The sequence below is a fragment of the Lepisma saccharinum genome, chromosome 3 (genome assembly GCF_977018435.1).
Source record: "Lepisma saccharinum chromosome 3, izLepSacc3.1, whole genome shotgun sequence".
In the NCBI taxonomy this organism is placed as follows: Eukaryota; Metazoa; Arthropoda; class Insecta; order Zygentoma; family Lepismatidae; genus Lepisma; species Lepisma saccharinum.
This window is the reverse complement of record NC_139231.1, coordinates 129,551,014-129,575,241: the sequence shown is the minus strand read 5'-3', so window position 1 is coordinate 129,575,241 and position 24,228 is coordinate 129,551,014. Positions and strand designations below refer to the sequence as shown.

The following is a 24,228-nucleotide window of genomic DNA, read 5'->3' as shown; positions in this document are numbered from 1 at the left end:
CAAGTGCCCTAGCAATGAATTTAATGTCTTAATAGATGAATAATTGAATAATTATCAAATAACAAAAATGATGTTAAATGTAGTTGGAGAAAAGTAAGTTTCTGATTAAAATTTTATGCACATTATTTTGAGTAATAGTGTACATAAATAATCTTTGTAATGTCATTCAAAGCCGTATGATCCCAATATAATCCTTGCCTTCTAAAACGTTCAGAGGAAATTAATAACCATCAATTATGTCCAAACGCTAATATTTTCATTACTTAATTTTAGTACTTGGTAAGTCTGTCGGGGGGAGGGGGGTCCGGACCTCTGAACACCCCTAAATACGTCCTTCGTGTCCTTCAAAGCCCTGTAATCCCAATACAATCCTTGTCTTCCAATAAGCTCGGAGGAAATCATACAACAAATGCTAAACGAGTATATTTTTATATTTATATTTAATTTTAGTACTTGATAGATCTAAATACGTTCTTGCCAGTGATGTATATATGTCTATATGTTGTCTACACGTAATCTAAAAAGACAATAAAAATACGCACTAAAAATTAACATGAAACAATGTTCAGAAGGAAAACCTAGGTAAGTGTATGTACCAGTCTTTGTGGTGGTTATTGTTGCTGTAGTTCGCATCTTCAAATAAAAATGTATTTGATATATCCTGTAGCTTCCATTCTGTTTTCCACGAGTATCAAGAAAAAAGGAAAGCATTTGCCATATCCCACAAGTAAACCAGACGCAGTGGCGTACGCAAGGGGGGGTTACGGGGTTTAACCCCCCCATTTGAGCTTGTTAAATATTATGAAAAATGCTGTGGAAAAAAATTAAATGGCTAATTTATCACAGTCAAAGATCTTGGACAATACTATTACTACTTCTACTACTACTACTAATAATAATTTGAATTATTATTTCCATGCAGCATGGAGAAAAGCACATCATTCCAAACACACGCGTCTTTCAGAGTGATGCCTTGAAAATAAACACGAGTTCTTGAAAATAAAATATAATAAAATATGAGGGTAACTATGATATAAAAGAGAAGAAAAAATGTTTTGTATCTCAGTTGCAACAATGTTCAATACACTGGCGTACGCAGGATTTTTTTTTCGGGATGGGCTGGAATAGTAAATGTGGATATTACATGACTTCGTTTTGGAGGGCAGGATGCATAAAATATTTCGTATTTTTGGAGCTTTTCAGTCTATTAAAATTGTATTCAAAGACGAAAATGGTAATCGGGACTCACTTGAAAAGAGGTTTCGCATTTACAGATTTTGATTTTCTAAAGTTCTTAACGGATTTTTATTTGAAAATTCTGATTTTTACAAAATTTCGGTAGGGGCTGGAACACCATCGGCCACCCCTCTACGTACGTCAGTGTTCAACGAACATGTATTGTTTTTTTGTGTGTGAACAATGAGAATTAACTAAATATAGTTATTGGTACGTTGTAAGAGGCTAATGTATAGACAAAGGCTAGACGGACAAGAATACAGTCACGAATTCGCCTTGCCATTATATTGTTTACCGCAGCACGTTTGAATGTCTCTCTTTAAAATGTCTCACCTTGTTGACTAGACAATTATTCAAACGACAATAAGCTTAACTATTGTAAAATGTTTTCTTGGTAAGAACAGCGAAATAATCCAGATGTGAATTATCGGGGACATTTATGCGGGGAAGAAGCCGGAAAAATTCCAACCAATTTCGGGAATCGAATCCGGATCTCCCGCGTGATTGTCAGACGTTCTACCGACCAGACCACGGCAGCTCCTTGGATGAATTCCATACTTTGATTATTTCAATTAATTTTAATATATTTTCTTGTTTTTATGGATTTTCTTCACTCTTAAAATGTCTCACCTCGTTGACCAGACAGTTATTTCGTAACAAAGAAAAAAAAATGCTCCCAGGATTTGATAAAAATCGAATGACTAGAAAGTAATTTTGTTCTATTGTTTTCATAAATACTATATTTATGTAGATCTCTACTACTTAATAGTAGTAGTGGGGCCTCCCCGATGGCTCAGTGGTAGCGCCGCTGCCTTGTAATCAAGGGGTCCTGGGTTCGATTCTCGGTGGAAGGCACATAGTGGTTCGGATCCCAATTTAAACTGTAGGTCCAGTCCCGATTAACCTTACTGTGTATAAAGTGGACTTAAAACACCAATTCAATCAATCAATCAATTAATAGTCTAGCAGTAGTTGTATTAATAGTTTTATTAGTAATAACTCAGCTAATTAATAAGTATTATTAATTAATTGTGATTATTATTATTTAATTAAAGTATAATAAAACAATGGTAATGTAAATTTGGAGAAAGTTTTAGAGATAACCCCCCTTGATGAAGCCCTGCGTACGCTACTGGCCAGAAGCACGTGTAATGTGTGATATTGATGTATCATACTCTATGCCCCCTCAGTACTTCAAAAGGGGAAAACTTTGTCAAAATTTATGTTCAGATAGACAAATCGGGATTGTAATAACAGTGGGATAGGAACTACTGTGCAATATACCTCCACCGGGGATCGAACGCAGGACCCCTTGTTTAGAAGGCAACAGGGTTACCACTACACCATCGGCGAGCCTCAATTTAAAGATTGATTCATTGAGTTGGTGTTTGAAGTCCACTTTATGCACAGTAAGGCTAATTGGGACTAGACCTACAGTTTAAAGTGGGATCCGAACCACTATGTGCCTCCACCGGGTATCGAACCCGGGACCCCTTGATTACAAGGCTATGACGCTACCACTGCCCCATCAGGGAGGCTCCCTCAATTTAAAGATGGCGACACGTATCTGTTTACCCCACATTAACCAGAATAATTATTTTTAAGCAAACATGCAGATCATTCTCAATAGTGTTAATCGTTGATCGTTTAAGGCCCTCACAAATTACACGAGAGTTCTTTTTCTTCCAGTCACACTTAGATAAACATCGTAAATTGCAAATACACGTTAAAATTATAAAACTATTGTACTTAAAAAATCTAGGTCATTCATGTGACATCACGTATTGGTGTTGGTTGAATATCTCGGACGGACACAGCTGTAGGGATCCATAAGTATTACCGACAAATTGTCCATCACTATGTTCGTGCACTTTATTTGACCCAATAAGAGCTTCAAGTATTAAAAGAAAACTCAAAACAAACTGTTCACAACTTCTGCACCAGCATACATAAAAATACATCGCTTAAAAACACACAGGATGTAAGAGAAAAATTAATGAAAATAGTCATGAACAATTTGCACGGTAATACTCATGGATCCCATATCCTTTCAGAGTGGGCCTTGAACGATACAGTAGTCGGACATCATCCGAAAATATAGTTGTGATTCACGTGCATTAGATTCTAATTTTATTTTTATATAGTGACTAAATTTACTTTAAACATACATTTTAAAGCGATAATAGTAGCCAGCAGGTTACCTCAGTGTAGGCTTCATCTAAAGATTTTAAGTTTGCTGGAGGAAGAAAATCAATATTTTCTTATAAATATTAATAAATAAAATATTCCTTTTCATTGTCAATATTTTCGATTAATGGTATAATTTCTAAAAATACATTGTTTTGAAACTTAAATATGTAAGTTATTATTATTATTATTATTATTATTATTATTGTTATTTGTTATCTCAATAGTGTTACAGTTAAGCCATACAACATTTCATTTAGAACAATATTAATACAAATAATGACTTGATGCCCTAGCGTGCCCTAGCTAGTTATGCTAGCAATGAGTTTAAAATAAAGGGTGTTCCGTATACGACGCCGAATTTGAATCGAGTGCTATTGTTTTGTTTCGAGGTTGGCAGACCTGTTCTTACTAATGTTGGCATCTGTTGTGATGCCGATTGATGTATAGGCTCAATTGTTTTGACTCGTTTGTTGTGGTTTCCTTCCGAAAATCGAATAATCGAGGAGCGTGAAATCCATCCATCCGCAGTGAGAACGACTGTGTGGTGTTTGGATTTTGGCAGGTGGAGTGTGATTTCTTCGTATAGGGGTTTGTGAAATCACAGGTGTACGCCAACAAACCAGGAACCCTTTTGGAACTGAAGGCGGTAATCATACGGATGATTGGAGGCATCGGGACAGACATCTGCGAGAGGGTTATCAATAATTTTGTGGAGCGTATAAATGCATGCAGACTCAGTAGGAGTGGACATATGCCTGACATTGTCTTTCATACGTAAATGGGAGATGTTACTGCTTACATATATGTGAAATATAACTATTTTCATGATATTTTCCCTATTTTTATTTAATTTTCTAATTCGGCGTCCTATACGGAACACCCTATATAAATAGTAACAGGAAGGAGCAAAATGAAACCTCAAAAAGGATAAAAAATGCAACAGAAACGGCAAAAATACTGAAAAATGACCTAAAAATGTAAAACAAAAATGCAAAATAAAAACAATGTTTGCTTTTTCTAATTGAAGATAAACAGACTACTGTCAGGTTTAGCATTATCTTCGAGGTCCAGAATGATTTTTCATCAACGTCCTAGCCCTAGTTCTCAGTCTGTAACATAGAGCTACAACTTCAGCAGACGGACATTTCGTTCTCTCCGCACGTTCAACTCAAGTCTATTTTAACTAACCTGAACTTCAAGATTTCTCACTTATTCCAGCTTGGATGGAGTTGTACGGCAACTTTCCTAGACTTGATGTCGTATATTTTATTGCAAACAAAGTTTAGATTCCAGACTTCAGTTGACTTCACGGTCTGGGCACGGGCGCCAACGGTGATGAGTGGATTGAAATAGCAAATTTTCAATGGAAAGTTCTGCCACTGTCCTAGAGTAAGGAAACACACACAACGCATTGCATTGAAGCCAGTATTTCAGGATCTAGGTGTCCCATTTGTATTGCCGGTGACTGTACAGTCACGGACACTTCTGGGTTGTAACGATTCCATTGAAAGTTAATGGAATTGTTATAACCCAGAAGTGTCCGTGACTGTACAAGCAAACATCTTTACCTGAAAATATTACGAATTATTCAGTATTCAGTCTTCCCTCAAAATGAAATTCTGCGAACGCTACTACGCATGTTAAAGTTACGGAAATTCCACGAATCTACTTATGGCACGCTGAGTTTAGTGCAAAAAAAAAATCATCGTTTTTTGTGTTTCCATCTCGTGAGGCAATGAATAAGAAGAAGAATTTGTGATTAACGGCTTGCGATATAGCATAATTACAGAAAAAGTTCAAATAATATAATTTTCCACTTTTATTGTATTAAATTAAAATTAAAATGTTGTTTATTCCAAATATATTGAAACAATCAAATGCTGACCAAGGCAAAATTTATTGTAGAAAAAAAAGTTTTTACACTAAAAGGTAACGTTTCTACCCTCTAACAGGGGCTTCCTCAGACAATGGTTCACAATATTTTAGAGGGTGGAAACGTTACGTTTTAGTGTAAAAACATTTTTTTCTAGAATAAATTTTGCCTTGGTCAGCATTTGATTGTTTTATTAACATGGAAACATGGCTTAACAGTGTTACCAAATATATTGGACAATTGGAAAGTTGTGCAAGTGTTGAAAAATAAAATTTCGAACCACGTTTGAAAAAAAAAAAGATTGGTTTTGTTCTCATTCATAAGCACCCAGTCATTGTTTTGAGAAAAGGAATAATTATAATATTAGTTTATCCATATCGATCACAGATTACTCAAAGATACTGCTATTTATTTTGATCAATGAGCACACACCGTGAAGTAAATGATCTGTCTGTTCAAGGAGCGAAAATCTTGCTCGGCGAGCATTGCTCAGATACTCGACGCACGCCAGGTCTCATTCTAGCTAGCTAAACTGTGATATCTTCCCGGTAACTCATCCTAAAGTAGACACACACATCCACCTATACTTTGACTAAGAGTGGCACTAAGCTCGGTCTCGTCACGAACTACCGGGACTGCCTTTGAAAAATTGATATGAGGACGAGACAGAACTCCCTAATTCATGTCAACTGCGCTTATTTAACGATTTTTTTGTGCATTCGAGTGTCAATGAAGATAACATGGGTGTGGTCGAAAGTTCTAGGTGAACCTGATAAGCCATATAGTCTGGAAGGCAGGTTGAGGTTGAAGATAAATATTTTGATTTCAACTTGTTGCTTTGGTTTGCAGATGCTTGTGTCCTGCATTTTAGCTTGGTTATGTTTTAGGTAGAAAAACCAAACGTACTCAACCTTGTTTTGTTAATTTCTTTTATCTCCGCGAAGCACCTTCTGTTCTCAAACCGCCCACCCTTCTCTTCCACACGTAGCAGGGTTGGCAGTGACAAATCATAAAGTGTTAAGCACGACGCGGCGAATTAGAATGGAAGAAAATTCCAACATTCTGGAATTTACGCAGAGAAATTCAATTGATGACACGTGAAGAGTTGGTTGGATAATACCCGTAACAATAAAACAGAAGACGTCTGCGTTTATGTGAGCTTCAATTATGGAAAACATTGTCATCTGTTTTGAGTGAAAGTTTTGATTACGTTCGTGTGCGCCCACCTCAATACCACTTCACTGAGCAGTGTGTATCCGAGAACTTTTGGACGCAGAAATTCCCATTCGATGGATTAGAAGAGACTGTCTCCACCATCACTTGACGTTACTGCATTGGACTTCTTTCTTTGCGGATGTGATACCTGAGCCATATGTGCATACGTTGCGTGCACGTGTCACACAAGCAGTTGCAACTTGCAATCCCGAAATGTTGATCAATGTTTTGCGGGGGACTGATTACCGAATGGACATTTTGCGTATCACTGGAGGTGTTTATGTTGAGTGCCTAAAGTAGAGACTGCTTTGCGTTGATTTGGTTTGGTTTACTTCGCTTATCTGCCACTTACTGCTAATCACGAAGGTGAGGATGAATGGTGATATGATGAAATTCATGAAGGAATACTCACAAACACCCATGCCCAGGCCGGGATTCGAACCCGGGACTCCAGGCATCGTAGCGCGCTGTGCTAACCACACCGCCACGGAGGCTGGCCGGCACTGCATTGCAGCCAAAACTTCGCGCTCATGTATGTTGTTGTTAAAAATCTTGTATTTGTATCTATAAAAAAAATAAAGTTATAAGCAGTTAAAATCAGTAATCATTTTGGGACATGCAGGAATTTTTTTGTCGAAAATATATTTCTGTATATTTATATCGTCTGCTAAATTTCTAATACCGCTTTGGCAAGACTCTTAGGACAGGATAGAGCGTAGTAAACAGATCAACTGTATTATTATTATTATTATTATTATTATATAAAAAAAGACAATTTATTCGTTGGACATTTTCAATTCGTACGGTTTCTCTGGTAAAATTGGTATTACATGAAGAAATATGTTGAAGGGAAAATAAAATAAGATCACATTAGAATGAGGTAATTTTTCTGCTCCAAATACGTACACCCCTAGGGCGGGGTCTACTAGGCCTATGGCTAAATATGGCTGTGACTGGGTGTTAATAGTGTTCGTTATACTCAGTGAAGCCAATATCCTGCTGGATTAAAAAAAAGAAAAACACTATCATATTGCAAGCATTTCTTTCCTTCAAAGTTTTCTGTATGTAATGCCCAGTAAAATAAGAGTTCTCTTCGAGTTCTTGTTGCAGACTGTGGTGGATCCAGAATCAAGTGACAGTAAGATAGCGTCTGAGAGCAAGATCTGGCTTTTACTCTCTTGGACCTGGATCTTAACTACTTCCTTTTATATTCGATTTATTAATTATAATCCGTGCCGGCGATTAGGCCACTTCTATTTATTTCTCAATTTCAGCATTCACACATTTTAAATCCGGAATAGTAAACTGTTGATGTAAACTTGTCGAGATAGAAAACAACAAAGATGACCGTTATATAATTTGAAAGCATCTGGCAACGCTGCATTCGAGGCTCCGGAGCCACGTGTCGTGGTTGAATCTCACCCCGTTGCGAGGCGCTGGTAGTTGTGCAAGAGATGTGGAGTTGAAAGGGGCGGGATGTCTGCTGTCTCCTCTGCTCGTGGTTAAATTATCTTACGTCTTCGTCAGGCGAGGTACAGGAGGTTGACAGTTCTGTACTTGAGTGTCAACTGTGTTCGTGCGTGATAGTACCGTGTCTTACAGAGACAAAAAGTGATATCGGCCGGGTGTTGGTGGGGTTGAGTTTCCTCAGAATTTTGATAACGTGTTGAGTGGTTTTTACGCGGGTGAAGTATTGCAAAGAAAGAAAAAGACATAAACAAAACTGACTCCGTTTAGTGTAAACATTTTGTCTTCATGTCAACAGAGAATTTTTAGTGTTTTCTGAAATCTATAGTGGTGCAAATGGTTTAGCAGAGGGATATCTGAGTAAGTATTCATTAATAATTCACATAATGAAGTAATGATACGATTAAGATATTTATAACAGGGCCATGTTTTTTCTTTAACATTTGTTTTGTTGAATCGCTTAACGGATTTTTATTTACTGAAATAAGCACGTAGATAATTGCAGTGTGTGAATTAAACTTGTCTGCTTTGGTCCACACTCTTGATAGACCTGGAAAATGAACGTTATTATTATTATTCACAATGCCTAGAAAAAATACATTAAGATAAATATTACATTTATAATAAACCAATTTTGAAGAATTAGTTATTCTACAAGTCTCGTTACACAAGAAAGCTGTTTTCATGGAAGTTATATTCAAATTCCTGAACTTATTTACTCCAGCTCAGAATATGAACTTCCGAAATCAGTTCAACTTTTCCTTCTTGTGCAATCATTTAATGTATGAATGACAAACTTCGAAACCGTCTTTTAAATTCACACCTTTCGCTTGATTTTTAGCCAAGAATACCATACGCATTAAATATTGTTATATGTGTTTCCACCTTGATGTATTCCTTCATAAGGTGGGTACGTATTGCCACTTTCACAATACTTCAAAATAATAATAATAATTGAACGTACTTAAGCTTCAGGAAAGTAAAGGTGTTTCCAATAGGAAAACCAATCAAGCTGAAAATTACACGATTAACGAAACGGAAAACTTTAAGGAAATGAATTTGTTGTAAGGTTGGAAGAACACACGAAAAAGGTAAACGTTATATAAGCAGATTAGATGCAGTTATTGTGAATGCCTACGACATATTCAAACATTTTGTAGATTTCTAAATAACCAGCAGATAAAAACTTATCAGGTTTGTAATTTAAATCCCAGAAATGTAACAGCTACTTAAGTAACGTGACTTGAAAAAAAATTGAGAGTTTCACGAAAGTTCTTGCACAATTTTCAGTTACCGTTGTACAAATCTGATTTATCTAATGAACGTCAATTGCAATTTAATACTGTAGTTGGGAATTTGTCGAATTCCCCCAAATGTATGACAAGTAAATTGCAACGGCAAATTGGTTAATTTTGAAATTAATGCATTCCATTTCAAAGCAGGCAGATGAGGAAGGAAAACAGAGATCGATACTTGCAGGTTTTTTTTCAAGAGTACAACATTACTTTATGGGAATAACAAAAAAAATAATTCTAGGAGCGAAATTGAAAAAAAAAAGGAATTTTGTAATATTCCCGATTTAAAAAAAATCCCCCAAATAACAATAATTTTTTTTGTGGAATTAAAAATAAAGTACTCTAGGATTGTAGTATGGATTAGTGCCTTTCCATTATTAGTGCAATTATTGTCCTTAACAATAACATAATATAAGTTCCTCCCCGATGGCGCAGTGGTAGTGTCGTCGCCTTGTAATCAAGGAATCCCGGGTTCGATACCCAAAAGAAAAATAGGCAGAAATAGAAAGTAATAGATAAACAGAAACAGAGGAAGGGAAAGAGTAATAGATAATCGCAGGAATTAAGACAGAGAGAGAGAGAGAGAGATAAAGATAGAGAAGGAGATAGCAGTATGAGGCAGAAAAATATATATATACAGGGTGGTGCAAAATTCCGTTTACAACGCGGAGGAGGTGAATCGCCAAGTGAAATGAAGACGAAAATGTAAATTGAATTTTGTCGAATGACGCACCGTATCAGAGCTAGAGGATGCCGAAATCGTGTGAAAATCGACTTCACACCTCCATATGCCGACAAATAGTACTCATAAAGAAGATGCGGCACGATATCCCCAAAGAACACACACCTGGGCTAGCGAATGATGCACAAATCGCGTGTCGAAAATGAATGCGGCAGGGATTCTCCACAAGAAGTGAGGGATTCCCGGGAATATGTGCGACATGGAACACAGGTAGTATCGAATGGGGGACAAAGGGAAATGACGGAGGTCACAGCACATGAAGAACATTTCGTCTGGAAGTGTCCGAAAATCAGGCTGCAGAAGGGGATTCCCCAGAGAAGAGGGGACACAGACAACATGTGCAAGAAGTGTACTATGATGACGCACACGTACACAAGTAGTATCCAAGGCTGTACGTAGAAATGAAATACGTACGTACACGTGAGAGAACGACCAGCACGTACTGATATCGGCTCCAAATACTACGACGGAAGACGTAGTAGTACATAAAGCTCCGCTAGAGGCGCTCAGCGGGATGCTACCTGTCACGGCTCGCTATCGTTGGTATACGTACGTACAAACAACGCGTCAGTGTACGCGACTAGCGATCTGCCTGTCAGTTACGCCTGTTGTCGCAAGGTGTTCATCCTGAGGCGTGTGGTGAAATTGAGCACATTGCTAAAGTGACCGTTAGGAAGGACGTAGTACGTACCATCTGTGTTGTCTGTACGGGGTGGACACCTGTGTGGAGTGTTCAGTGCTGTAGTCGTGAACGGTACATCACAAGTTCGTTTCGTACGTATTCGTGTGCTCCTTTGTGAGCCTGACAATGGCGACATACACCACCAACGAGCTTGCCGATATGCATCTCGTTTACGGTGAGACACACCAAAAGAGCCATCAGGCAAGGAATTTTGCAACACCCTACACACACACACACACACACACACACACACACACACTGTTTGTTAGATCGTCAAATTACATCTTCTTGCATATCCATAAAGAAGCCATATAGTGGGAGGAATGGGATCCGTGAGCAGGGGAATTAGAGATGTAGGGAATGGAACTCCATGGCGACGCAAACCATTCTATAATATATCTCGTTCCCTGTCGAAATTAGGACATTGTAAAAAGAGATATGTGGCATCTTGATTAACTTCTCCACATGTGCAGGCTTGTTTTGTTGTAATATGTAATCGTGCTAAATGATCATTAGTGTGTATTATAAAAATAATAACTGATCTTGGAAGATTATATGAGTAGTACTAAGGTTTATTTTGTGAATGTTCTGCAAACCATTTATACAGGGTGTTTCTAAAGGTCGTTTACAACGCTTGGGAGGTGATTCCTCACACGAAAACAAGCAAAAAGTCTAAGTTCCATTTTTACGACTGAGGCTTCGTTTCCGAGATAGGAGCCTCGCAAAAGGTGACAAAGTGAACGTCACACCTGACTGGGACGAATACTATAACAGATAGAGAGGCGGTTCCAAGGGAATCATAAAGGAATCGTATGTGCTCAGTCCGGAAGTCACTATGAAAAGTTCACTGCACGCATGCGCAATGGAGTCCTCAAAGGAATTGGGGATTTCCAGCAAGAACAATGCATGGAAAGTGTATGTAACGCATCAAGAAGGACCGTGACAATGAGAAAAGCGTTAAAGACAACACATCCCGACCTCAAACATCAAAACATGAGCACGGAACACATAATCCGAAAAGTTGAGCACGGTTGCATACCCCAGTTACACGCGAGGAATGAACGAATCGTGTCATGTGGCATACGAGAGACACATCACTCCACCAGGAGGAGGGAAAGAAAAACACAATATCAGATGATTGCGACAACGTGTATTTTTAAACGCGACAACTACGTAATATCCCCACACACACAACAAACAACAAATGCTACAATATCTTACGCACGGACAGTGCGTGTGACTGTACACCAACTGAAGATGTCACTTTCACCACACAAACGGGGTGGGGAGCAATACCAAGAGTGTTCGCGCGCGATCACTGTGAAGTAAAAGAGACCAGTTTTGGAAGCGCTGCGCAGGCAAGTCTGGCTCTCGTAGTCTACGTTTGACCTTCATGGCTGCTGTACCCGCGAGAGGAGCTCGAAAGGTTGGTTCTCTCCGGCAGTCGTCCCAATCGTGTTGCAGGTGCTGGGATATGATCAGCAGTTCGCTCTAGGTTGTCATACTAGTATGGTTGAAGAGTACTAGTATGTTGTATTTAAAGAAGTTGACGTGGTGGAGTGGGCAAGTCAAGTATCGCAACAATTGGTCTTTGGTGTTCGTACGGTGATACGGCCAATTTTTGCAATGTGCCAGTGTTAAACAAAAACGATACTTTGCAGTTCCAGCTCCCTATTACATAGATGGCTGCGTATACGACCCAGCAGTTAGCAGACATGCATCTCATGTATGGGGAGGCACGTGCTAATAGCCGTAAGGGAAGTTGTCTTTATGGAGAACGCTTTCCACATAAACGTTTACCGTTTCACGCCTTCTTTCAGGTAGTGGACAGTCGACTGCGTGAAACAGGGTCAGTCTTACCACCGCGGCAAGACGTTGGAAGACCCCGAAGTGTACGCACATATCAGTTTGCAGAAGATGTGTTAACAGCGGTCGCAGAACATCCTGGCACCAGTACGCACGTGCTCGCTCGGGCACGAAACACGTGTCATGTGAATGTTTGGCGAGTGTTGTCAAAAGAAGGAATGCACCCTTTGAAACTGCAAAAAGTACAAGAACTGTTACCTCGTGACTTTCGACCTCGTATTGAGTTTTGCCAATGGTTGTTGAATCAGCTGGACACAAACCATCACTTCTGGGGAAAGGTATTGTGGGCAGATGAAGCCATTTTCACCAGGATGGATGTCTTCAATAGTAGAAATAGTCATGTCTGAGACTTTGACAACCCACATGCACTTTTTGTGGCCCATCACCTGCACAGGTTTTCAGTGAATGTGTCGTGCGGGATAGTACATGATCATTTAATTGGACCATACATTCTCCCTGTTCGCCTGATTGATCGCACGTAGCATGCATTTCTTAGTGAGGTTCTGCCTGAACTGTTGGAGACCGTACCTTTGGCACTGCGGCAAGAAATGTGGTACTAACACGATGGGACAACAGCTCATATCGATCGTAATGTACGACATTTCCTGCATGACGTGTTTCGTAATAGGTTCAATGGTAGGGATGAACCTATGCCTTGGCCACAGAGGTTGCCAGATCTCAACCCTCTCGATTTGTTCTTCTGGGGAGATATGAAAACCCTCGTATGCGACACACCTGTCACATCAGCTGAGGACCTCGTTGCTCGCATGAACGTCGCCGCCGCGACGGTAGCATATACACCTAGCTTGTTTGCTCGTACTCGACAATCCTTGATTCGTCGCTGTCATCTCTGCGTAGAAGTGAACGGCAGACATTTTGAAAACCGTCTGTGATTATCGTTCTCGGCAAATCCCAGTGAGAACACTCTTGGTATTGCTCCCCACCCCCTTTGTATGTTGAAAGTGACATCTTCAGTTGGTGTACAGTGAAACGCACACGCAAGACATTGTAGCATTTGTTGTTTGTTGTGTGTGTGTGGGGGGGGGAGGGGGATTTACGCAGTTGTCGCGTGTAAAATTACACGTTGTCGCAATCATCTGATATTGTGTTTTTCTTTCCCTCCTCCTGTCTCTCGTATGCCACATGACATGATTCGTTCATTCCTCGCGTGTAACTGGGGTATGCAACCGTGCTCAACTTTTCGGATTTTGTGTTCGGTGCTCATGTTTTGATGTTTGAGGTCGGGATGTGTTGTCTTGAACGCATTTCTCATTGTCACGGTCCTTCTTGCTGCGTTACATACACTTTCCATGCATTGTTATTGCTGGAAATCCCCAATTCCTTTGAGGACTCCATTGCGCATGCGTGCAGTGAACTTTTCATAGTGACTTCCGGACTGAGCACATACGATTCCTTTATGATTCCCTTGGAACCGCCTCTCTATCTGTTATAGTATTCGTCCCAGTCAGGTGTGACGTTCACTTTGTCACCTTTTGCGAGGCTCCTATCTCGGAAACGAAGCCTCAGTCGTAAAAATGGAACTTAGACTTTTTGCTTGTTTTCGTGTGAGGAATCACCTCCCAAGCGTTGTAAACGACCTTTAGAAACACCCTGTATATATTGCCCGCGGATTGAAATTGTTCCATACACCACTGTTTCCATTTATCTTGAAGTTTATATTTAACTCTTGGGAGAAGATCCGTGTATGGAAGTTTCGCAAGTGAGGTAGATTCCGATGATCGGGCGGCTTTGGCATATACGTCCACACGTTCATTTCCCGTACGTGGATATTTCTTCCATTAGCATACTGGGTTTGTTGGATTATAAGGATTATAAATAAAGAATGTTTACAAATGTGAGGATATGAGGATTAATTAATACGCTTAAAGCATCTGTTATGATAAGAATTTTTGTGTAATTATTATGGATAGCGTATGTGAGAACTTTATATATTGCGTAACTTTCTGCAGTAAGAATAGAAGTGTCAGGTGTTAAACGGAATTGTTTGTTTATATTTTGATCTGGAATGAAATAAGCACAACCTACAACTAGGATCCATCAGTATATATGATTAGGTGTGTTGGCCATTTCTCTTTATACATGATATGTCTTCCTAGATCCCTGAAACGGATATTGCATTGAGTATATAAGGATATGTCTAATTGATAAATTAAAGGATGTTGGAAGGTGAAAGACTTTGCACGGGTTTCCGGGTCTATGTATTGACATATGCAAAATAAAAGAACGTAGCTATGTTTAGGATCTATGACTTTAGCTTCTGTCCATTGTTTTTGTATTTCAAACAATTTATTGAATGGATGCGTATGATTTTCCCAGGTTTTGAGCAGAAATGTTATTGTTAATTGGATCCGTCTATGTGTCAAACTAGTTTCTCTGCTTTCCGTATACAGGGTGTCGCAAAACTCTTTCAACAACGCTTGGGAGCTGGTAGATATCACAAAAACAAGTAACTTTTCCCTATAAAGTTTACCTCGAAAGCGCTTAGTTTCTGCGCTATAAGCGCTTAAAGTCTATCCTGTACGTATGCAACCCAACACAGCAAACGCTTGCTCTGACGTAACTAGCAGGGGCGCGTGGCAGGGTTGCCACTAGCGTTCCTCGTTAAGAGAGACGACTTAAAAACAACATCTTGGTAGTCTTCCCTGAGCAAAATCCAAAACATTAATGGTACTTGCGATGTTGTAAGAAGCATTGACAGTATTTATAAACTGACCAAGACAAATAATGGGCAGACTGAAATTCAAGATTACTCATTCTAAAATATCTCCATAATTGATCGATTGATTTGGTTTATTTTAATTCGCTTTTCTGCCACCTTTGGCTAATCGCGAAGATGAGGATGATATGATGAAATAACAAATGACACCAATGTCTAGACCAGGATTTAAACCCGAGACACCTGGCGCCCTAGCGAGCTGTGCTAACCACATCACCACGGAGTGTTTCGTGTATCAAGCAATACGAACAATTGCAAGGAACACGTGAGATAGAGGAAATCCACGAACGAACAAATGTAAGCATGATGTGTTTGAGGCCTCGTTTCGAACAAGCAGACTGTAATGTTATTACAATTTATTTATTAGAAAATTGTGAACTAGCGTTATTGCAAATCGAGTTCGTTATAAAAAGCAGGCTGAAAAGAAAGAAAAATCTCCGGCAGATGAATATTATTGAGCCACTTCGGTGACTGCGTACATTTAGTGATCAAGACATGATCTCTCTCTACCGAATGTTCCGGACACGAGTTCCGACCTGGACAAAAATGTCACCGGATCTTTTGTCCTCGTATTTACTATTTGCCCGAAAGTGTAGGAAAATTACGTACAATGAGAATAATATAAATTCACAAGAATTATTCCGGAAATTCATCTAGATGTCAGAATCTCGCTCGTTTGCTACAAAACGTTGTTTCCAGGGTGAACTAAAAGTTGACATTTTGGTGCCTTCCGAAAATATTACTCTTACATTTCAATGTTGATATCAAGTTACTACAATGAATAATAAATATGTACAATTTATGACGTGTACTCAATGGTTTCCTTTTGATTATTTTTTTTCACGTTCCATGATAAGAATGCAAAGCAAAGACACAAAATGAGAAAACTAATTCGCACACATGAAAAGAGTGTAAATCACGAGGATTTCTCTTGATGTACCAATATCAAACGATATCGTGAAGTGCAGAACAAACTACAGAAGGTCGTTTCACGTCCATGGTAACAAAGTTAGAACCCACCGCACCTTAAGAAAAAGCGTGACTCCACGAGCGGTGGTGCTCCACGAGATACCCCTGTCTTGCAGCAATGCCCCTGCAGCGGAGTTTCCATTGGAGAAGACTGCGTTGAAGAACATATTGGTCCAAACGATCATATTCCTCCTGACAAGCTTTCCAAAGACCCTCAATTGTGCGTGGCCGTTTGCTTCCCAAGGCTCGTTTCAACAACGGAAACCCACAACAATCCATGGAAGATGCATCGGGGGATTTCAGAGGGATGTCTGTAAAGGGGATTGCCTGAATGCCCGTTTCACGTGCCATCCGATCCATGTATGCCTGCGTGGACTTTGCCGTATGACTGGAACCCTTGTCCTGGTGGATGACAACACGAGATGTGTCGCTGCATTGAGAAAAGGAATATCATGTCTGTAAAGTGGCTCCAAAATATTTGTCTGGTAATAGGCCCATTTATTTTAGCCTTTTTTCCACTCTGTGCAGTGGAAGTTTCCCGTTATGGCAGTAACCACCAACAACCATGAACCCGCGTGGAAAACTTTCAGCACATTCACGTACCCACTCAGATCGATCTCTTGCATCACGTGGTCGATAGTAGATGGTCCTTTTTTTACCACATCCCGACAGATACACCCATGCTTCATCCAGGGACACCACATACTTCCAGCGGTCCCCTGCCAGATGGCGTTCGTAGAGCTTCCGACTGTTGGTCTTCCTCTCCTGGACATGTGAGGCACGCAACTTATGAACTTGAGCTTTGTACTTACGCACAAGTTGTAAATCTTGGGCTGTGATGCGATTTACAGTTGCAGGGAAACATTGCACTGCATGTGCAATCACTCTTTGCGTTGCAGGGTTATCACATAGCACCAAGGATCTCACTTTCCGCACAACATCGGAGGAACGCTTGGGCTTAAGATATATCAGAGGCCCACTTAGACTGGTTCCAGCAACAGGTACAGTGCAAGCTTTATGGCGATTCAACACTGCATTGATGCCCTTCTTTGACACGTGGAATGCTTTCATGTGGCACTGTTTAATTATCTGGCTATAACTATAACAAACGTCGGAAAGGGCACATATGTAAACTTCCCAAAAGACTGGAATTTTTGGTGCCATATCAACACTCACTAACACGCCAACCATCGTCTTTTAAAGTCAACACACAGTACTTTCGTCCTACTGTCTCTGGCTGCTTTGTGCTGTGCCTACGTGCTGCTCCCTGGTGATCGAAATCGTTACCATCAACGTGAAACAACCTTCTGTAGTACAGGCAGTAAGTATGCACCGAACTCAATGTAATTCCTTTGAATGAAATATTAATTTCTTCCTACAACTTATTTAATAGAGCTTTCAAGATTAACCAGTTTGAGTGGAGAGAAAGAGATAGATAGAGAGAGAGAGAGAGAGAGGGGGGGGGGTTAATTCGCATGTTCCTATTCGCAAATAATCGTTGGAATTTTCTTGATACCAATTTTTAAAACACATAATTTTTCTTACATGCATATCAGTTGTCAGTAAAATTTATAGGTTGTCACTGGGATCTTGGGTTTGTATCCCGGCTTGGGCACGTATGTTTGTGAGTGTCCATTCATCAATTTATTCATATCATCATCACTCATCACCATCTTCGTAAATTAGCCAAAAGTGGCACAAACAGCTAAGTAAAATAAAGCAAATCAATCAATCATTAAATTAAAAGAGCCTCGCAATTATTTCCTTATGAGACAACACGATTAGCAATAACGCTAGCACAGATAGGAATAATTTTCAAATAAATTTTAATAACCCGGGTTCGAGTCCTGGTCGAACCTGCATTTTTCGCTGAAAATTTCTACATTTCAGTCTCCGTGTTCGAAACGAGGCAGCAAACACATCATGCTTACATTGTTCGTTCGTGGATTTCCTCTATCTCACGTGTTCCTTGCAATTGTTGATATTGCTTGATACACGAAACACTCCGTGGTGATGTGGTTAGCACAGCTCGCTAGGGCGCCAGGTGTCTCGGGTTTAAATCCTGGTCTAGACATTGGTGTCATTTGTTATTTCATCATATCATCCTCATCTTCGCGATTAGCCAAAGGTGGCAGAAAAGCGAATTAAAATAAACCAAATCAATCGATCAATTATGGAGATATTTTAGAATGAGTAATCTTGAATTTCAGTCTGCCTATTATTTGTCTTGGTCAGTTTATAAATACTGTCAATGCTTCTTACAACATCGCAAGTACCATTAATGTTTTGGATTTTGCTCAGGGAAGACTACCAAGATGTTGTTTTTAAGTCGTCTCTCTTAACGAGGAACGCTAGTGGCAACCCTGCCACGCGCCCCTGCTAGTTATGTCAGAGCAAGCGTTTGCTGTGTTGGGTTGCATACGTACAGGATAGACTTTAAGCGCTTATAGCGCAGAAACTAAGCGCTTTCGAGGTAAACTTTATAGGGAAAAGTTACTTGTTTTTGTGATATCTACCAGCTCCCAAGCGTTGTTGAAAGAGTTTTGCGACACCCTGTATACACTGACATTAGGACAGGGCTGCCTGAGACCTAAGCAGGTCCTCAAAGCTAGGGGGGTGCAAAAGTTAGTCTTTTAGACAAAATAAACATACTACAGGGAAAAGCTTTGGCATTCGACGAGAAGTGGTCCTACTCCATGTAAATAAGAAATTGAATGACTGCAGCCTATATGCTTCACAGACAAATGAAGTCAAATTTAAAGTGTCACACAAGTACAACTTTCTCGCAAATGCTTTTCGGGCATTCAGCTATTTCATCATACCCACGTTTTTTTCATTTGTTAGCAGACACCACAAAGTACTTTACTATCAATATATCACGTGACTAGGATTTAATTTTATGTGTGTATGTCACACTCGTAACGTTGGAATGCTCTCTATATGCCTTCATGGAATGTTGCATTATGCGTATATATTTTACCTTTTAATATTATTATTATTATTTTACAAATCATACAATTAAAATTGAATTGAGAATTCCCCGGTGTTGTTGCCAAAGTCAGACTTTGGTCCGCTATTTAAATAGAAACTGGATTCGACTCGCTCCCTTTCTATAAACATCTGTCAGTTTGTTGATGAACAGTTCTTTCTTTGTCTTTCTGTACTTTTTCACGATGCACATACGTATATCAGAGACCACTTCGTCTGCTGTCTTTCATTGTTCTCCTCGTCAATGTTTTCACGCTACAATTTCACCATTCGAATTTAAGAGTATTTGCAGATATCTCTACGGGGGTAAGTGCCCCATGGCCCCCTCTGTGGGAACACTGAGGTCTCCACCTGCAAAAGAGACAAATGGAAATTATTCACAACCGATACAATACACTTATGAAACGTTTGTAATGATTTTGTTGAAGCTGTTAAAATGCAAAATCCATTGCCTGATGTTGCTATTTTATCGAGGTAGACAGGCACGAAAGAAAAAAAACAAAAGAGTAATGGATGTTTTAGATTCTAATTTGGTTCCGGGACATCGTTTAACCCTTTGAGCATGTAGCCGGTTGGCGTACTGGCTGCTGGCATTTCGGCGCCTGATCGTTTTCATGTCAAGCTGCTAATGGCGTTCTCGTAAAATAACATATTTCCCCCAGCTCGCCGAAAGATATCGGCGACGGTAAATGTCGAAGGTAAGTGCTATGGAGGAGCTTATCATCAATGAGGCTCTAAAACAACCGTAACTTCACCCCCACCCCCACCCTCCGCTAGGGGCAGAACTTAATTTACTGCTGAGGATTTATATCCAACCTATGCAGTGGCGGACCAGGAATTTTGTTACTGGGCTAAAAGAAAAAACTACCCCCTACACGTTGCAACATGGCATGGAGGCATTCACGACAATTTGTGCATGTGATGTGATCAGCACCACGCTCCGGCCGGCTTTATCCCACAGGACAGTGTGCAAATTATACGTTTTGCTTGAGACGGGCTTTCTTACTATTGTTGTAAGTACAGTGTTATTGTTATTATTAGTATGAACAATGTCTAGAGGAAATATTAAAATAATAATCATACAAAGAATTATTCATTTTCCTGAAGGAAAAAAACTTGTTCCTTTGAATTAACAAAATAGGTTTGCTAAAAAATAATACTTGTTTATAAATCTTCCAATTACTGAAGATGTAACTTGCAGTGGCTATACTGAGTCAAAGGTCTGGGCTATATCACTATTTCACAAGGTCCTAGGCTATGAATAGAAATAAGTTTACCAACTCCTAAGAAATCAGGTTGCCAACTCATAAGAAATCAGGTTGCCAACTCATAAGAAATCAGGTTGCCAACTCATAGAAAATCAGGTTGCCAACTCACAGAAACTCAGGTTGCCAACTCATAGGAAATCAGGTTGCCAACTCACAAGAAATCATGTCGCCAACTCCAGAATCACCATCATCATCTCACTAATATGAATAATTTTACACATAAATATTTTTTTTGGGGGGGGGACAAAATCATCGGTAGTGAAAAGTTATCTTTGGTGCCGGGAACACTTGGGTCTTGGGGTGGAAACCTCTGTCATCCCCAACCACATCACCGTCACACCTTGGACACCGAGAACAAGGTGTAGTAAGGACGCATCATTTACTTGAACTCGCCAAAGTGTCGTTACAGTGCCTGCCATCATAATTGTGTGAGATCCTTTAAGAGGATTTCTGGCTTTCTCCTCTAAGCACAAGCACCAGAACGGACAATGCTACCGGGTAGTGATCGGACTTCGCCTACGTGTCTATAGGCATCATTGTTTGCCTCTCGTGTATGAGGGTGGATCAAATGAAAACGGAACAGTGGATGTATTGGGTTATATTTATGTATGTGTGTGGCGACAACCCTGAGTAGAGGTGATACTGATATATTTTTTCAATCATCAAGGATCCGTTCTCCTCGAGTTCCTGGACCATGGTCAAACGATCAACGCTGCTTGTTACTGGTGCAGAACCCTCCACCGTTTGCGTGCAGCAATCAAGGCCAGTTGTCCTCTGGAGTGGTTTTGCTGCATGACAACGCGCGGCCACATACGTCAGATGTTACGAAGAACACGTTGGCGACGTTTGGGTGGACAGTGTTGATATACCCACCGTATTTCCCTGATCTATCGCCGTGCGACTTCCATATCTTTGGTCCGTCGAAAAAGGCATTGAAAGGTCTGAGCTTCCACTCGGACAACGAAGTCATGGACAATGTTCGCAACTGGTTCCGATCTCAGCCAAAGGAGTTATACGAGCACGGTATTTACTGCTTGGTAAAACAGTGGGACAACGTGCTTGTGTAACTTTGGAGATTACGTTTGAAATAAACCGTGTTGATTTCATTCTGTGGCCCCTGTTCCGTTTTTTTGATTTGATTTAGTTTATTTTACTTCGCGTTTTGTGTCTCTTGGCTAATTTGCGAAGATGGGGATGAGTGATGAAATGATGAAATTGATGAATGGACATTCACAAACAACCAAGCCCGACCAGGATTCGAACCCGGGACCCTTGGCGTCGCAGCGCGATGTGCTAACCACTCAGCCACAGGGTCGGGCCTGTTCCGTTTTCATTTGATCCACCCTAATATAAATCGTTCATATTGTTGTCCGAGAATGCTCTGGAATAAGATAGTTGCAGCCCAATTAATGAAGGTGCGGGCCAAATTTTGTCTCAAAAAGATGTGGCAACTAGAGTTATTGAGAACGCCTCGAGAGTGAAGACAGCCAACGATTGGCATTACATACGTTCTGTCCGAACCTTTAGTGATTTACGCACCTGATAAATTTATGTGCTAGTTTAATTATGGTAGGCCAGGCGGTAATCCTTTTCATCGAAAATCATTAACGAACCCGCTAATGACATGAAAATTGGGTCTCCACGATAACGTAGCACCTGCATACAAAGGCAAATTATAATCTGAATCGCTGTTCACATGCGAAGAGCAATTCAAACATATTTGGGGGCCTCCCCGATGGCGCAATGGTAGCGTCGTCACCTTGTAATCAAGGGGTCCCGGGTTCTATACCCGGTGGAGGCACAAGTGGTTCGGATCCCACTTTAAAGTGTAGGTCCAGTCCCGATTAGCCTTAATGTGCAATCAATCGGACATGTTGGTTCTGACCAAGGATGGTGGAGAACAAAATACCCCAAACTGCTTCGAGAAGCATCGAATGCAACTGTCTAGTAGTTTAGCAGCAACCCACAATGTACTCGCTTATGCCTGAATCACAGGAGGCTAGATTTCCCTCTGGATTTTCCAGTTGGACTTGGACTAGATTTGTAGCACATCGCGCTACGCCGCCAGGAGTCCCGGGTTCGAATCCTGGCCTGGGCATGGATGTTTATCAATTTCATCACATCACCACTCGTCCCCATCTTCGTAAATTAGCTAAAAAGTGGCACAAAAGGCGAAGTAAAATGAAGCAAATCAATCAGTTGGACTAGTTTTGTGGTACTTTCTCACCTGCTAGTTTTCTCCTCACACGGTACTCGTTGCCGTTCTTGTTGGTAGACTTTTGTTCCCACAAGGCAGACGAGCAACTTGAGGAAGAACGTTACGATATTGTCTCGAAAGAAAATATGGTAGTAAAGGTGTACTCAACATGCTTTTAATAAACTCTGGTAAGTATTCATAAAAAATATTTCGTTCAATTAAATATGTCAAACTTTTAACACACTGAAATAATAGAGATATTTCACTATCGACTACTTGCACAAATCTCAATGCTGTAATAAATCCCGAAATATTAATAAACATGTGTGTGCCTCATTTTCTGTTACTTTTTTTTTTGTCGAGAAGCAAACAAAAATTGCAGAACCGATACTCAAAAATCATAGCCAAAAACCGTTCTGATTGGCTGTTACTAGCGATGAGCCGAGCACGTAGCCAGGGGAAGGGCTCGGGGGGCTGAAGCCCCAAGATATCCTACACATATCTAATATGAAAAGTGTACTATGGCGGTAATTAATTTTACTACCTTGGCAGGGATAAACATATTGTACAATAAGTTGTAATTTCTGAAAAAATCGTCTTCAAGGCTTCTACCCACCCCCTTTTTTGCCTTTAGATGTCGGCTGCTCATTAAGGTTGAGCCATTCCGAAATAAAATTCTGGCTACTGGCGTGAGACGATACCACCTTGAACAGATACCGATGCCGATACTCTCACCGATTCCCACCGATACCCATACTTGAAAATTGTAAGAAATTAAAGTTGTTCAAAATATAGATTAATATTAGTGTGCAAGTATCCCGCTATAATTATGTACATCAATTTACCAAGATTTTGCTTTAAAATATTTTAGAATTGCATCAGAATATTAAATTACATGTTATCACAAAAGTAATTTTCTTAACACAAAACTGCAGTGGCGGCTGGCCAAGTGCAACAAGTGCAGATGTTTTCACCTAATTTTCAAATTAATATTGACATTTTTCATTTGCTTGTTAAATTAAACTATTTCCCAGCAGAACGCACACGATAATACTCAAATAATACGCCGCTCGGCGCTACGCACGTGAAGAGTTCGTCCTAGCATAAACAAACCAAGGGCAGACGCCGCCAGGTTGCGGAAGACTTTAGCCTGTTGTCATGGCAACGGTGACGTCACCTAGCGTTGGAATTGAACGGGTGTCGCCATCTAGGTGCAGCAGTTCTTTCGTCGACAGAAAACATTGCATCCAGTGGTTGTGGCAAAATCGTTGCGTTCTCGCGAGATCTTGTTCCGCGTTTCCTATCATGTGTTGTGTTCATGTGTTGAGCTGTGGTTTGTACGATGTACCCAATAAATGACTTAGTGTGTAATTTGTTGCAGACAACATTTTCCAGATGGACGGATGAAGACATAAAGAGACGTTTTCAATTGCCTATAAATGTACTTCTTCACCTGTTATTTTAGGCAAGAGCCGCTACTGCAAAACTGTGCAAAATTAAAAT

At 40.1% G+C, this 24,228-nt stretch overlaps 1 long non-coding RNA gene across 1 annotated transcript in view; it reads left to right on the top strand.

Annotated features, from left to right (window-relative positions):
* Nucleotides 1–8,118: 8,118 nt before the first annotated feature.
* LOC145985401 (uncharacterized) overlaps nucleotides 8,119–24,228 on the top strand; it is a 174,431-nt gene continuing 158,321 nt past the window's right edge. The window contains exon 1 of the long non-coding RNA XR_014441420.1: nucleotides 8,119–8,341. This is a non-coding gene — a long non-coding RNA (uncharacterized LOC145985401). The remainder of the gene's footprint in view (nucleotides 8,342–24,228) is intronic.